Source organism: Rhea pennata, chromosome 10 (assembly GCF_028389875.1).
Source record: "Rhea pennata isolate bPtePen1 chromosome 10, bPtePen1.pri, whole genome shotgun sequence".
In the NCBI taxonomy this organism is placed as follows: Eukaryota; Metazoa; Chordata; class Aves; order Rheiformes; family Rheidae; genus Rhea; species Rhea pennata.
The window spans coordinates 8,672,186-8,688,173 of NC_084672.1; the positions used below are offsets into that span (position 1 = coordinate 8,672,186).

The window sequence follows — 15,988 nt, forward strand, 5'->3', positions numbered from 1 at the left end:
CATCCCCTGGACAAGGTGAGAAATACTGGAACAGATCTCAGTCAGCTCATGTTACCTCCCCACTACCACCACCACCACAAATGGCAGCATTTCTACGCTTTCCTCCCTGCCCCAAAAAGCTCAGAGCACCAACAGACAGGCAAGGAGGCATCAAGACAAATTAGTCAGCATCCTGAGATGAAAGTACCGGGGATCAGCCATAGCTCCCTAGTGTCTCTGCCTCCCAATAACTGTCTTGCTGCTCTCACCAGAACAGGAGCTCAGAGGGAGTTTCCCCAGGGATGAGCTCAGCATCTTGCTAGTATCCCCCTCTCCAATGTTGAGGGGAATCAGGGACTCCCAAGGCCAGCAGGAAGAGAGCCCCCAGCAAGCTACAGAGAAGTCAGCACCACAGGCTTTAAGGCTGAACTATGACAAACCCAGGACATTCCCTCCTCCTCATCCTCTCTAATTTGTCTGCTGCCATCTCAAGTACTTCTTAATTCCCAATTCCCCATCTGCTGCTAGCTCACTGGGCTGCATTATTGATCCTGCCACTCCATCAAGGTGATGGACCCAGTGGAGAGGTCTCAGTTCTCCTTCTACATCGTCCCCCTACACAAAGCACTAATGACTGCTGCTCTGATAGAAATGAAGTGGCTGCTGGCCCCCTGCAGCCACCTCCCCAGCCATGGGTGCAAAAAAGCTTCCTGCCCCCAAAGCACCTCAGCATTCACAACCAGCTTAGCCAAATGCTGCCCCTCTAGGACTTGTCCACATGCTCCCCTGAGCTCCTCAGCCCTCATATACACACCCTCGCCTCCTTCTGTGGAGCAGACCAAAACACAGACCACAAGGATGAAGTCATGCTTCGTAGCAGCACTGAATGCACATACACTGATCTGCCTCATGCAGACGGTGACCCGAACCACTATTCTGGTTCCTGCAACTGCCTACCTAAACCGTGGCTCCTAGCACCCAGATGAATGCACTAAGAGCGCCGCCACTCTAATCTTTCCCTAAAGATGAACAGGCTTGTTCCTGAAGGTAAAACAAAGTCATGAAGGAAAGAGCAACTATACCCGAGAAGAAAGGCTTGCATCCCAATTGCAGAGTTATCTTATAATATTCAGCTATATCCCAATTTTAGAAATATGCTTTGCTTTATTTTTAGAACCTCTAACTTCAGCCTTTGCTATCAGTTGCCAGGGCTGGAAACCCCAGGGGACATCAGAGATTTATACAATTCCCCACTTCCATCTATTCTCACATATCCCAGAGGTCCCAGCTGCCAGCCCGCAGCAGCTCTATATAAACGCCTCCATCACAAGGTGAAACCTTTCAACGCATGCTGCATAAACACAGGATCACAAGGAGCCAAGGAACAAGTGGCTCACACTGCAACTTTCCAAGGGGACCTCCTTTTGGTGGCCGAATCAAACGCAACACAGCATGTTCAGATGGGAAGAAAAGCATGGTCAACTAGAGATCTTCCCTTTCTCCTTTCCAGAAGCTGCCTGGGGCTACCAGCAGATCAAGCAAAGATAAGCAGAGATGCTGCATTGAGATTCGAGCCTATTCAGAGAGGTCTGTCTTTTACCTGTGTTGCATAGAAAATGCCTCTCTCCCATCAGTAATCTATTTCTAATTGCACAATTACCTTATTATGTAGTGCTAGCAACAAAGAGGGGAGTCTTTAAGTCATTTTATTCTCCAGAGCCTCTGAGAGGACATGGAGAATACAGGCTCCGTGCAGTCATTCTGCCTGCATTAATCTCATCTAAAGGCTATTCATTTTTGAGACTTCAAGTATTGTTTGTTCTTCCAAGTGGGATATAATAAAGTTATTGTGTAATTAGCAGACTCCTGGCAGCCATGACAGGTGTTTTAGTTACAAGAAAAAGAAAAGTCTCTGCCGTTATTGTGAATTCCTTCTGGTAGGTTCTTGCTTTTTTTTTTTTTTTTAAGTTCCTCCCAGACTTCCCGCTTTTGAGATACAAAGGCAAAATTCAGCTCTTGCCGCAAGATGCTTCTGCTGGGACTACATACATTGCGTTTCTCCAAATACAAAAAGTAAACAGGCAATTTTGGTTTGAATGATTTTTGTTCTTTCATGTCAATTCTTTGCATGCAAAACAGATGGCCTGGGTTTTGCACGGTGTGTGCGCCTCTCTTCCGCCATATTCTGCGCTGATGGACAGCCTGACCGCAGCGGGAAGGAGTGACCTCTCCATTTCAAGGTGCAGGTCACAAAGCATGTCATAAAAATATCAGCTGGATATAGACTCGTATAATTTATATGAAGAGAGATCATAACGATCTCCCCTGCTGTGGAGCTGTGGGAGAGGCTATTGAAAGCTTATTGCTTTTCCTAAGCAGCAAAGATATTGCCTCAAAGAAAGATCACGGCATGTCCAACAGGGCAGCCTGATATGAAAGGCCTCTCTAGCGAAAGAGGTCATCTATGCTGTCCTCTGCTCTGAGGGCAGAATTCACATCTTCCTGATGAGGGGTGAAGAGGACATAGCCTGCAATGTTAGTACTAAAGGGAGATGTTTGATTTTATGGCCACCCATGGGATGTATGCTAGGCTGGCACGGATCCTGCTGGGTACACATGTCTTAGGGTATCGCAGTGCACGATACTAGAGATAATATTTAAAAACTCTTCTGCTAAGAACTGAGCTGCAGGAAAAAAAAAGAAAAAAAAAAAAAAAGGTGAGAGTGAAGGAGATCAAACTCTGGGTCTTTTTGTTTGCATGGAAATTGCCATCTAAACTTCAGTTTCACAAGTACCCAGCCCCCCCTCCAAAGGCTGCAACCACTCTGTTGCCCCTCTGAGACTGAGGCAAGTATTGGACTGGCTGCACAAGCCTGAAAGACAAATTCTAAAAGTATTATTGATATGAAGTAGCCACTGATCACTTTTATAGGTTTGACTATCGCTCTGACTCTCAAAATAGGTACTGTCATCAGCAACTTCTGGAAATAAAGCAGCTACCTACCCTTCAACCCCTTTAATCTCTTTTGGCAATATCATACATCTTTTGCTGCTAAGTAGGTAAAGAGGTTGAGTTTATGATGTATAATGCTGATGAATGGCTTTATTTGGAAGAATTCTAGCTGGCTTCAGCAGTGGATCTTCCAGGTAAAGATAAAGGAAAAAAATTGAATTAAAAAAAAAAATAAAAGAATACAGATCTTAAGATTTAGATTCATCTTCCACTTGACAGATGAATGGGCAGAGGGACATAGGAATGAACCCAGTTTTGTACCATAAAAATGCAGAGTAATAGTCTAGGGTAGTCTAGGCTAACTCCTGATATACTACTCTATAAACTTTTAAAAGAATGTAAATTATTTTGAAGTTCCTCTGAAATTAAAAGTCTAAACAGGGATGCAGCAGATGTTTCTGTGGATAAATCAACCTGCACTACGGCAAACATACTGTGAGCATTAACTATAGAGTTTATTTGTTAATATTTTAAAGAGCCTGTATATGTTCTGAGAATCAAAAGTATCATGGGCTCTGCCACGTCTCATGGGCACCAGGCAGCAAGAACCGGCAGAGAGCCAGGGCAGAGGATGAGGGAACCTGGGCTGGGGAGGAGCTTGGGTCCTGAGCAGCCTCATCAGTGGGATGGGGCCACACGACTGCCAGGAAAGGTCAGCAGAGCCACCAGGGCTGTCCCATGACTTCAGTTAGCCTGGCAGGCCCTCCCTGTGCCCTGGTCCTGCACAGCACGTACCCCAATCGCAGTTACATGCTCGTCTGCAGTCCCGGCGGGAGAGTTAACTGCAGTGACCACAACATCAGGAACTGAATGAATCCGCCGTTATCCAAAGAGCAGTTAGGCAGCCTGAAAATGCAGCTCTTGCGGAGATGTTACAAAGAACTCAAATCGTCTCTCTTCTCTTCCACGCTCCGCATCTGCATCCAACTCCTTTTTCTTAAGGAACATGCCCCACTCGGGCATCACTGTTCCCAGCTTCATCTCTTCCCTTATGTCTCCTCCAGCCTCCTGTCTGGGCTATTTTCTTTCCGTGCCCTGAAAGTTCTGCTTTTTAGAAAATCATTCTCTATTCCTTAGTTTTGCCTATGGCTAATTTTGAGTTTGGCTTGGTGCTTTTGTTCTTTCCTTCTTTATCTGGAAGCTCTATCAGATAAGATACACATTTTAACTCATGTCTGTAAAGTGCCTGCTGCATTCAGTGTTACATGGACATTTGTTACTTAAAAATGAAACAAATAATAATAAATAGCTTGGGGAGGCCCTGTTTGCATCATTATATCATAGTGGTAAATTATTTACTAAGGCTAAGAGCTGTATTTTCTGATAAAACACAGGCTCAGGAATATAGGATACTTTATAAATAACCATAGATTTGAGAAGATAATGGTCACTTCATACACATCCATAACATAATGAATGCTCCAAGGCATACAGGTGAAGAACAGCAAAAACTCCAGCTTTCTATTAACAGTAACCTCTCCAAAACAGCAAAAAGGATTGAAGAAGTAGAAAATATGACCTCTAAAGAAAAAAATGAAAAAAAATATGCTTTGCATTGAGGAAAATATTGAAGAGCCATGTGATAGTAGTCTTCAAATATGTAACAGGTTACTGTGAAGAGAAACATTACAGCTGTTTTCCATGTCCACTGGGGATAAAACAAGAAATAATAGGTTTAAACTGCACTAAGGGAGATTAAGGTTTGAATGTTTTCCCTAATGTCTAGCAGCACGGATGGTTAAACACTAGAACAGATAGCCTAGGGATGCTCCAGAGGCCTGAGAGCTGCTGGAGTGGGATGGGGAGAGGTTAAAGAAACTTCTTTCAAGGACAATTTGGTTATAAGGGCCTGAGGCTGCTCAGAGCTCCCCAAGCTGTAGCACTTTTCACCTACAAACAAATAACCTTCAGCAAGGAGTAGTTTTTCCTTTTTGATGCTTTTGAAGAAATTCCAAGTACTTGCCTTCCAGTCCCAGCCTACCTGGTCAACACAGGAACAGACTACACTGCAGATGGACCTTAGGCAGCCTCCTAGGCATCCTGGATGCCTATTTCTCTGCAGGAATTGTGTGTCAAGATCCTGTTGTCAGCTTTGACTTTCTCAGGCTGAATGCTCTTGTCTCTTTGGCTTGGTGCAGCCCGCAGCTGGCCACGGGAACAGGACAGCACAATACCCAGGATGGGGCCATAATCTCTTTATGCCCTTTCAGACAGGACGACTCCATCCATGCACCAAGCCACATGCTCAGTAAGAAAACAGAGCTGCTTAAGCAGACAGAGAGGAAGTGAGTGCTCAGGCTGCAGGGCAATTCCTGTTCCCCTCTACCCAGGCCTGCAGGCGCTGTTGTTCAGAACATAATTTTTGATCAAAAATGATCACTGCAAGAGATAACTGTGCCATCCACATTTGACTGTGTAATATAAAGCAGCCATATAATTAACCTACTTAATTAGCAACTGCATATGACCCATAACTAGGGAAAAAAAACTCTTCCAGTAAACTGGGTCACCATGCATTGTACAGCAAGTACTGAAGCAGACCTCATTAAACTCCAATATATTTCAAAAACCCCTCCCCATCTGACTTCAAAACTCTGTTGGCACCTCCATATTTCACTGATCTTAATCTTAAATTCTGTTCTTCAAAGGGCTGTATCACTGGCTGGCAAGTGGATAATTCCAAAACAGAATCTCTCAGTCTTGCTTTACAATTCAGTTATACATATGCACATATGCATTTATTTATAACCGCAGACAGAAAACTAGCCCCAACCTTAGCTTATCAGTAAAACCAAAAAAAAAAAAAAAAAGTGTTAAAAAAATCCAACCTTTTGCTCAAACCAAAATCAAACAATCCCCCAGGGCAGATCTCTGCACCAGCAAAGGAGGGAACTGAAACTCATAAAAGAGAATAAGTGAAAGCACAACAAATACAATTAAAAATCTAGCCATGCTCAGAGCGAGATTGCATTTACTGTCTCATAAAAAGAGTCTTGTCCTGTCAGGCAAAAAAAAAAAAGGAAATCAATTTCTTAATTTTTATTGGCAGATGTGGGCATGGAGCCAACCAAGTGCTTGGTGCCTGCGAGGCAAGGACTTGTTCGGAGCCAGACTGCCGTGGGCTCCACCACGTCCCGCTGCCCCCCTGCAAAGGGAATCAGCCACTTCTTCTCGTCGCCAGGGCTGCTGATTGCGACTGCTGGATTGTTTGTCACATGGCATCTCTTTCCCTGAGCAATGGCCACGCCAGAGTTCGAAAGGCATTGCAGATCTCCAACTTGTACAGAACGCAGCAGTTTCACTTCAGATCCCTGCAAATCCAGCTCTTTCTCTGTGCTTGTTGCCATCATCTGAACCAATCTGAAACAACCTTTCCCACATCCATGAAGTTCAGGTCCTGTCTGCAGCTCCCCAGACTCTTCATGGCGAGCCCTGTGTCCTCTTAGGCTGCTCATGCCATGTTCTTCAACAAGCACACATCTGCCACAGCAGCTCTCCAGGGATTGCAACCAAATGCCCTATCCTCCTTCCCAAATTTCACTCCAATTCATTTGCAAGCCTTGTAGTCATGCAAGCCACAGAGATCACACGAGAAATTGGAAACTGGACTACAGAAATTGGATGATCATCTTTGCAGAGAACAGCCCACACAGCACTACTTCTGCTGAAACCCCGCTGTACCTTGGCTGCAGACATGCCCTGGCTCATTGCAGAGCTTGCAAAGGTACAAATCCTCAGACCTGGTCTTCCCCTTGCCATGCCCCAGCATGACGGTGCACAGGGCAGTACCTCTCTCAGGGAGCCTTCCCTTTAACCTTCTGGAGAAATGGCACATATAAGTTTACAGCTCTGAGCTTTGGAGAGAGACAAGTGCTCCACAATTACACATCCGAGCTCTCCAAATGATCTCCTTCAAATCCTACCCTTGTGCAGCTTCCAGCCCCTCTAGCAGTGAAGCTAGGCGGAAATTGCCAAATAGCAATCAATTTTCCCCTCTCCTGAATGAGATAATGAGCCCAGAGCCCTGATCACCTCGAGGCACTCAAGATCCCACTGCACTTCTTCAGGCTGAAGAGGAGCCAGCACCAGGCCAGCAGCCCCTCTGTGCTGTGCTCCTCCCGCTTGCGGTATCTGCTGCCGCTTCAACACAAGGCTCTTCCCCCACCTGCTGCCATTCCCCAGCCTGTTAGAAATTGCAGATACCTTATCATACAAAGGGCTGCCAGATATGTTGTCAGTGGGTGATTCCTATGTTCATGATCCCTAAAGCATTTTAGGATCTTTCAAGATGAAAGTGTGCCACCAAAACCTTGCCATTTACTAAAGCCCATCTCCCTCCTTAAGAACTGACATTTCCTTCTCTGATGTTTTCATGCACTCCTGGGGAGAAAGGAGGGCTGAGACAGCAGACAATTTCCTGGCCCACACTGCTCCAGCCCCATCAGGAGGTGGGGGATCCCTAAATCTCTCCCAATTCACCCTTGTCCTTTTTCCCCCCTCTCTCTCAGGTTTATTTATGGAGCTTAGACATGAATCCTATGAGCAATCACACTCGAGAATGGAAACATTAAGATCAAATCATATAAAACATGAAGTCAGTGCATATGATGGCACAAATACATAAATCCAGCAGAACAAGCACAAGAAAATGCTTGCAGTAAAAATGACAAGACAATCTGATAATTAAAAAGGGAGGTATCTGACAAGCCAGAGCCATGCTGAAAGCAACTCCAACCACCGTTGGGAAGAAGGTACAGCAGGAATTATGTCTGTGCTCAAAGCTCCCAGCCCAGCTACACCACAGGTCTTCAAATCAGAAAGCATGTCGCTAGTAAAAGGACTGTAAACATATGCTGGGGCTAACCAGGAGAATACTTTGGATCCTTCAATCAAAGGATCTCACAGCACTTCAGATATTGACTAAGCTAAAATCTTCTCTTGCTAAATAGGAAAAAGATACCGGGAAGTCGCTTCACTTACCAATGACAAGATGCTTTCACCACTGAGATGGAGTGACACAGCTAGTTGATGGCCCAGTAACAGGAGAAGAAGCAAAACGTATGATTGCAGCTGAAGGGCTAGAGTATTTCACCTGGCGATACCCGTGCCAGTATGCACAGCAGCACTCTGTTACCTTCTCCACTCACCTGCCATCATTTCCCCTATCCTACTTCCTATGTTTACAGCTCACAAGCCGATTTTTGTGACTACCAGACCTGCATGCTCACTGTGGGCCGTGACAAGCCAGTTGTGATCCTTCTGTCTCACACATCAATCACTAGAAGGAAACCTCCTGAGATTGCATCTTGGCATGACAGAGTCCAAGCCAGCAATAGCACCTTCCAGTACAGTAAGTAGTAAGACAAATACGCTTTTCTCAGTAAAAGAGGCTGACCTGCCAGCAAGAGGAGAATGGAACGGGGAGAAGTCCATTCTATAGTCAGTGGCAGTGATTTCTACACTTCGGGCTCAGTCCACAGCCACAGAGCAGATGCTGGGAGCCTGTAGTAGCCATCCCCAGCGCCCTGATAAGACTTGAGGAGCAAGAGACATGACATCCATGTATGGCCAAAGTCCTTTTGTGGCTCTACCAAATCCCTTTTGCCCAGAGTTGAAACCCAACACCAAGATCTAGACTCAGAAGGGGCTGGTAGAGCAGAAAGAGGATGGACTGCTGCAGTGCAGCTGATATTAGGCATGCAATAAGACATCAGAACAAGGCTTCCAGTGTCCTACTTTAGCTAGCCAAGCATCCTAGGGTGCCCAAAGAGACAGGGCTTTGCTGAACCATTCAGATCTGAAACCACTGAATAGCATGAAACAGAAGCTGCCTCTCCCTTGCACACCCCGTCTCTATGAGTGCCACATGAACCAAACCACCAAATGTTACCGGAACTGAGCCTCCTGCCCTGCCCCACATGAGGCTGCAGTCCCATTTCCATTGCTCACCACAGGGTAGGTTTTATCCAGAAGCTGGAAGCTCATTGCCTTTCATCACCTCCATGTCCAGGTCTCCAGCATCCCCACTCTACTAGCTCCCAGAGCTCCAGCCCCTAGCTCCAGAGCTTGGCATGGTCCTGCCTGCCCCGGATCCTCAGCTTACTGCCCGTCTATCATTTTTTCCTCCTTTCTCCTGACTGAAAATTTGCCTCTTACTTTTTAAGACAAAGTCACCGAGCTTTCACCTCGAGGACACCTTGAACTCCAAAGCGGCGCACACTTTACGACACAAGAGACGGGCAGTGGCTGGGTAAAGGCCTCAGCAGTGTCTATTAATCTCTTGGCTCACTCATCCCTATCACAGACACACCATAAAAATGATATAAGCATTTCATTCAAACGGCTCTGCAGAGGGACTGGGGAGAGCACGCAGGCCGATTGATTTCCACTATGTCTGCTCTTTACCTTCAGGTATAAATACAACAGCAAAATCAATCGGAATAACATCATATCAGCTTTCTAATCTCTTCTGTTTGTAAGATGCGCTTTACGTACTGCAGTGTTTCCTTCAGCTAGTGCACTTGTCTACAGGAGGGCCTCAGCACCTCCTCACCCCTAAACCTTCCCGCGTGCACAGACAGATGTCACTTCCTCGCAGCTCCAACGAAAGGTATCGAGATCTTCAGATTTGAAATGCAGCACTTCCCTTCTTCAATAAGGGAAATGCAGAGAGGTCTCCTGAAGTAAGCTGCCTCGCCTGTGAAAGAGTTGGTACCACCACACACTTGCTATGCCCTGGAGCATGTTACCATGTCCTAAGACATGCTCACCTGCTTGCACTCCTTCCTAAGGGGATGGTTACTGGCTGTGGCTAACATATGTCTGGGTGTACTTGCATTGCATGAAGCTACGTGGGAGTGCTCCCACCAACATGGGATATGCATGAGGAAGAAGCAGGCGCATGCTTTTCCCCATTCCCCCAGGAACACATCCCTGTATGCCCCAGGGCTCCCACGTCCCTGCTGGCAGGTCACTTTCTGGCTCCCCTCTGGCACCAGCAGCTCTCTTGGGACGCAAAGCAAGCACAGAGCGGGTGACACGAAGCGAGTGCCCAAGCCCAGGAGGGGGGCTGCCTGCTCAGCGCTGAGCACACACATTTCCTCTCTGGGTTTTCAATTTATCATTAGCCTAAGGCTTTTATCCTCTTTCCTGGCCCCCAGCCACCGTGGAGTGAGACTGTGACAAACTGATAAACATTTTAGCTGAGTCCTTGCTCTCATGACCACGCATACGAAGTGTGAGGCTGGAGAAGGGGCTGCCTGGCAAGGTGTCAAGGGGCTGTCTTCTCTAAAGTCCAGCTCAGCTGAGTTTAAGGATCAGCCGATGCTCTCCTCCACTTCGGACTGGAAACAAATATGGCTTGGCTGAAAAGCTGCAATACGGATAACAACATAAAGGTGTTTTAAGCTACCTCTTGGTCTTATTCTGCAATTTAGCTGGGCAAAGAACACACATACGTAGCTCACAAAGCTGTAGCGTCACCATCAACACTGTGGCTATCGGTCGGGTTAAAGCTTTTGGGGACATGGTTTCTAACCAGCTCACTGCTGGCGGGGCCATTGCAAGCTGAGAAGGAGTGCAAGTGTTTCTCATGAGGGTCCTTCACCATCATTCACCAGGCAGCCTCCTTCCCTTCCCGCGTCACCGGGAGCGAGCCACTCTCCTGCCACATCCCTTCACCTGTCCAGGCCACACTGGGATCAATCCTGGGCCAGCATGATCTACTTGGAAAGCTTAACTGCCATGAAAGCAAACCACTTGTCCTCTGGCTCCGATCTCTTACTGAAATTAGTGCCAATGGAAGTGTCACTACCAATTTCATAATGTTATTGGATGGATGTAAAACTGGGCCAATTCCCATATTCCTGACGGACTATCAAAGTGATAGGGATTATGGGTAAGGAGACAGGCAGTCCTGACAGGAAAGGCAAAGACTCAAGATCGATTACCCTGACACGGCTATCTTTGAGCCACATCGCTAAACGCTGACACCAGCGCGCTCTCCTAGGAGCCTGGATGCCCCTCCGCGTAGAAGGTTTGTTTTCTCCCATGGTAACTGGAGACCCTTGGAGCCTAGGGATCTCCGCAGTCCCTCTCCAAAGCATCCACTTTATGAGGCTCTGGAGAGGCTGAGGGATTTTGCTGTCATTACGCGACATTAATTTTCAGGCCTCCCTATTTTGGTTTAATATTCTGTCAAGATAAAAAATCACGTATTAAAAAATAAATAAATGCCTTGCTCTGCATTACACCGAGGTTTCAGTTTGAAGGAATGTTCAGACTCTAAAGTCCATGGCACAACATATGTTTTATCTTTCTTTGCTTTGTTTTTTTCTTCTTGTTTTTTGGTGTTTTCTTTTTCTTTTTTCTGGTAAAAAAAAAAAAAAAAAAAAAAAAAGATCCTGCTTGGACCATGAAACTAAACCGGTCAGTTCCACCATCTGGTTCTCATGTAGTAATTAATAGTGCTCATAATTTTTCATATAAATGTAGTTTTTTTGGGGGGGTGGTCAGTATTTGACCTTTTTAATTTTAAATGGAATTTTTACAAAAACATCAAAACAGCCACCGAGGCTGCACATGGCAATGGACTAAATTTGCCTCCAGCTGATGCCTCACGCGCACGGTCCCTGCCAGCACCCAAGCGACTGGCAGTCAGGGTGCAAATCTGTAGGCAAAAACTTTTTTAAAAAATCAGACCCATGCTGTTTACCTTCAGATCAACCAATAACTCCTTACATGGTCAAAAAATAATAAAATGCAGCCCTGCCAACCAGGTTGGCTTGTTTCATTCATGTGCAAGGTCAATAAAAATTTAAAGTTTCTGCCTCTTTCAGAAAGCCCAACTTATTTTTTTTTCCTTCCTCTAAAGACCTCCTTAAGATGATCTCAGGCAGCAATATCGGTCTCTCAGATTTATTCCTTCCAAAGATAAATAGTGCGTTTCTTACAGAAACAAAATGTGTTTAAGTTGTGTAATTGTTTATATCCTGAACCTGCCCTTGTATTTACAAGACTCTTCTCGAATATAAACTCCACAATAGAAATATCCACAAACAAACAAATCCCTTTTCACTCCTGCTCACAAATTGAGGAGGGAAGGAGAGCCGGGCGCCTGCAGCCCTGCGCGCTCCCCCTGCCGGCTCCCCAGCTCCGCGGCACCGCTGCCGCTCGCAAACGCCGGGAGGAAGAGCAGGATTAAGAGTGTTGAGCTTCGCTGGAAGCATGAGGATCAACATTTGCTAATGAGGGAAAAAAAATCACAAAAGAAATGAGGTTTTGTAGGTTTCCCAGAGGCTGTTTGGACTATGGTGGTGGGAGGGAAGCCCTTGACAGTCTTGATGCAAAACTTACTGATAAAAGATGTTATTTGGCTTGACTAGTATCAACTGCAGCATCAATACACTGGTGTTTTCCAGAATGTCATGCCTTACTCCAAAATTTATGTTCCTTGGTCAGAAAGGTGATGGTTTTGCTTAAAAATAACAGAAATGTCCCCTAGAGAACGGCTCAGAAATTATAGGTTTCTGGGAGCTGACAGCTCGTTTGCAAAGAGAATCTCCAACTCGGGGGTTTCTGCCTGCCTTGTCAGTACCCTCATCGATTTTGGAGAGGGGCCCCATCGACAGGGAGATAAAACACAGTGGGAAGAAAAGGCTGGGAGATGACGAGAGGGGAGAGAAAACTTCCTACTCCAAGAACTTGCTAATCCACCAGCCTAAACAGCCCCTTTAATAAATTAGAGCGCTATTCATTGAAATGGCTTCCTCTGTCCCCATGCTGCCAGTTAATCTGTAATTCAGATAGATCAGTCATAAGGCAAGAGCCCAGCATATAAAATGATTAATTCCTCCAAGGCCTAGGGAAATTTAACTTTCTAAATAGTATAGCATGCTCCTCTCCTTAACAGTGAGCTACAGGCATGTACGTCGCTGCCATCAGAGGTCAGTAGGGAACATCACTTGCATTTAAATACAGGCACTGGCAAATGCAACGTCTGCCACTGTGTTGCTCAGTTTGCAGTCCCACAGCGGCAGCTCTAGCATAACCCAGGCAGTGAGCTTGTATTGCACCTTCCAGCGTTTTCCTGCTCTCCAACACCCGGCTAGAAACAGCCTGCATCTTGCCACCTTGGCAGCCTGAGACCAAAGCCTGTCCTCAACAGGAAAGGCTTTCCAGACAATAATCTTTATGCAGCAAGACCATAAACCATCATTTAAATCAAACAGCCTCGTTTGCAAAAATGCAACATCTATTGAATCCAGTCTAGAACCAAACAGGCAGTGGCAGGGGGTACCAAAGAGAGCGTGGAGGGTAGGGGCAAGGAGCAGAACACATCTAATCTCCCATCTCCCACAAAGGAGTTACTGGTCCTTCCAGTGCCACTTCCATCCTTTATAACTTCAGGAGCGAACTGCAGTGCTGGCACAAACAGATGCTGCTATACAGATTTAGATAATTTGCAGGTACTCAATGGTACTTACCAGAGAAAGCGAGGGATGAGCTTTAAAGCAGAGAGAGATGTGAAGTATTCACCTGCAAGAAAGCTCCTTGTGGCAGTAGTGCAAGAAAAAGACTGAGAGGAGGCCTCTGGCTAGAAGATACCAGCAAAGAAACCATGCAGACAGAGGAGCTGTGGACAACAACTGAAGGGTGGGAGTAGATCAGATGGGTGAGCTGCAGTGGGCAGCAGGGAGAAGCCATATGAAATTCCACACGAGACAGGAGGCATCTGAACATGCCAGCCCTGGAGGCCACAGAATATAAACAAACATCTTCGGATTGCCAGGAGATAGGAGAAAACAAGGGGAAATCCAGCTGAAAGGGACCCTTTAAAGGAAGTAAGAGGTTGGGCATCAAAATAGTCACCCACTGTGTGGCTGGCCCAAGCAATGGCCTCCTAAAAGGGACATTAAGGCAGGTTCTTCAGAGTCTCCTTGCTGATCTGTGGTCTAGCTCCACCTCAGAAAAGACAACTGGTAACTTTGGCAACCTCAGCTGCCAACGTTTAAAGTGTGTGAGGATAAGAGATCCCCAGCCAAATCCCTGTCTCTGTACACATATTCTACATCCTGCCCCCAAGCTACTTCATCAGTCTAGTGAAGGCTGGTGGGAGGGAACGTGCCTCTTGTTAGCTTGCAAGCCAGGAGGGCACAGAGAGACGGGGCGTTCAGCATTTACCTTCATGACTAATTATGGGGACACTAAGGAGAGCATCTGTTGTTATGCACAAGCAAAGCACTGAGTGCTGTTTCCTTACCCCACACCCCATTCCCCCCAAACATATCTCTTGCCTGATGGGTCTGTAGCTCATGACAAGAAACACAACTCATCCAGGCTGGAAAGCCAGATCTGAACACAACTCCTCCAGCTGCACCATCAGAGGGAGCAGAAAAGAGCGAGTAAACAGCATCCTCATCCACAGCACAGCAAGGAGAAGCTGGGGCAGGGGGAAGGGAATAAAATAATAACAAGAGAAAGCTTGCACAAGCTTACCAGCTTTCTGGCTGAGAGCACCCTTTGTCTGCTGAGCTTCAAGCCAAGTGCTCCTTGCCCAAAGCCCACTTCAGGCTGCAAAACTGCCTAGGAGCAGCCCCTGGCTGTGGCAGTAAGCGAGTCCACTTACAAATTCATGTGCCTAGCGGCACCCACAGCACCAGCATCACCCTATGGCTGGAGAGCCACGAGAGGGAACGGGATAGGGCTCATACATAGGCAGCACAAGTGTGTGGCTGGAGGGCAGCACAGGGTGCTTCAGGCAGAGAGAGTGAGGCAGCAGAGAGCTGCAGTAGCTGAGGCACCTGGACCACAACCAAACAGCTTTCTAGAAGCAGCTATCAAGTCACTGCAGAAGTCATAGTGGAACGGAGCCACTTTTCATCCTACCTCTCAAGGAAATCATCACTGCTGTTACGCAGACACAATTATGTCTCCAGAGCCTTTTAACTGCAGCTCTTTAGGGCTGAGTGGGCTGATAGAAATCTATTCACAGGGCTGACATTGCACGGCTGGGCAGCGATGCTGTGCTACCAACTCACTGGCTGGAGGAGGATTAAGAAATAAGACTAATGGAAGGGAAAGTCCCAGGGAATGGCTATAGGCAACATGGTGGCCCAAGTACCACCCCCTCTGGGCCTTAACAGTATTCCCTTGACGAAGTAACACAAAGTTCAGGCCAATTTTTTTTTAACTTATTCTTCTAGAACTTCCTTTTAAAGAAAAATAAAATAACAACACCCCACTTCTACCCCCTGTTTTACTTTAGTTTTGTGCTTTTCCCCTCTGGAGGCAACCTCCACTAAAGGACGGATGGCTACACATGCATATAAGCCACAGCAGGGCAACACAGAGCAACATAAGGCTGTCTCGTCCCCAACACCCACATTCTCCATGTAGCCACAAGCAATGCCAGGATCCAAGCACCAGGAAGATGAGAGCACAGGAGTGGCTTGGCCATCAGCCACTGGGATGCCTCGCCAAGTCCATGTCCGGAGCAGAGAGAGGCAGGAAGCTCCTACTGTGGGACCTTTGAACTGCATCGCAGAGCCCTCTCTGAGCTCGGCAGAGCCAGCCGGGTGATGCTTTATCATAGCTGCCATCTGTTTGTTTGCTTTGCAATCCTCTGCTCCTCCTGGCTGTGTTCAAAGACTCCTACCTGTTCTCAGAAAGCATTACTGGGTCTCGGTAAACAATCCACAGGCAGGGAGGAGAGTAGGGAGGGGGAAGGCAGGGGAGGGGGGAAGTGTGGGGAATCAAAATTTAATTAAAGACACTTTTGCTCCAGGGTCTCTGAAAATTACAAACTCATAAATCTCTTAGTAAATGCCCTGAGCAGTTGCTATGCCAGGCCGCCTACCAGTCCCACTAGGAGGACCATAAAGCGCGAGTACGCAGCTCGCTGGCACCCTCCCTCCACCTCCATCCTGCAACAGAGGCAACCTTGAGCAGCCTGTCAAGCTCGTGACAAGTGTTTTTGCAACCAGGAACTATCAATCT

General features: G+C 46.7%; 1 protein-coding gene across 6 annotated transcripts in view; it reads right to left on the reverse strand.

Annotated features, from left to right (window-relative positions):
* Positions 1–15,988, reverse strand: part of NTRK3 (neurotrophic receptor tyrosine kinase 3) — a 232,473-nt gene that overhangs the window by 100,340 nt on the left and 116,145 nt on the right. The window lies entirely within an intron of this gene.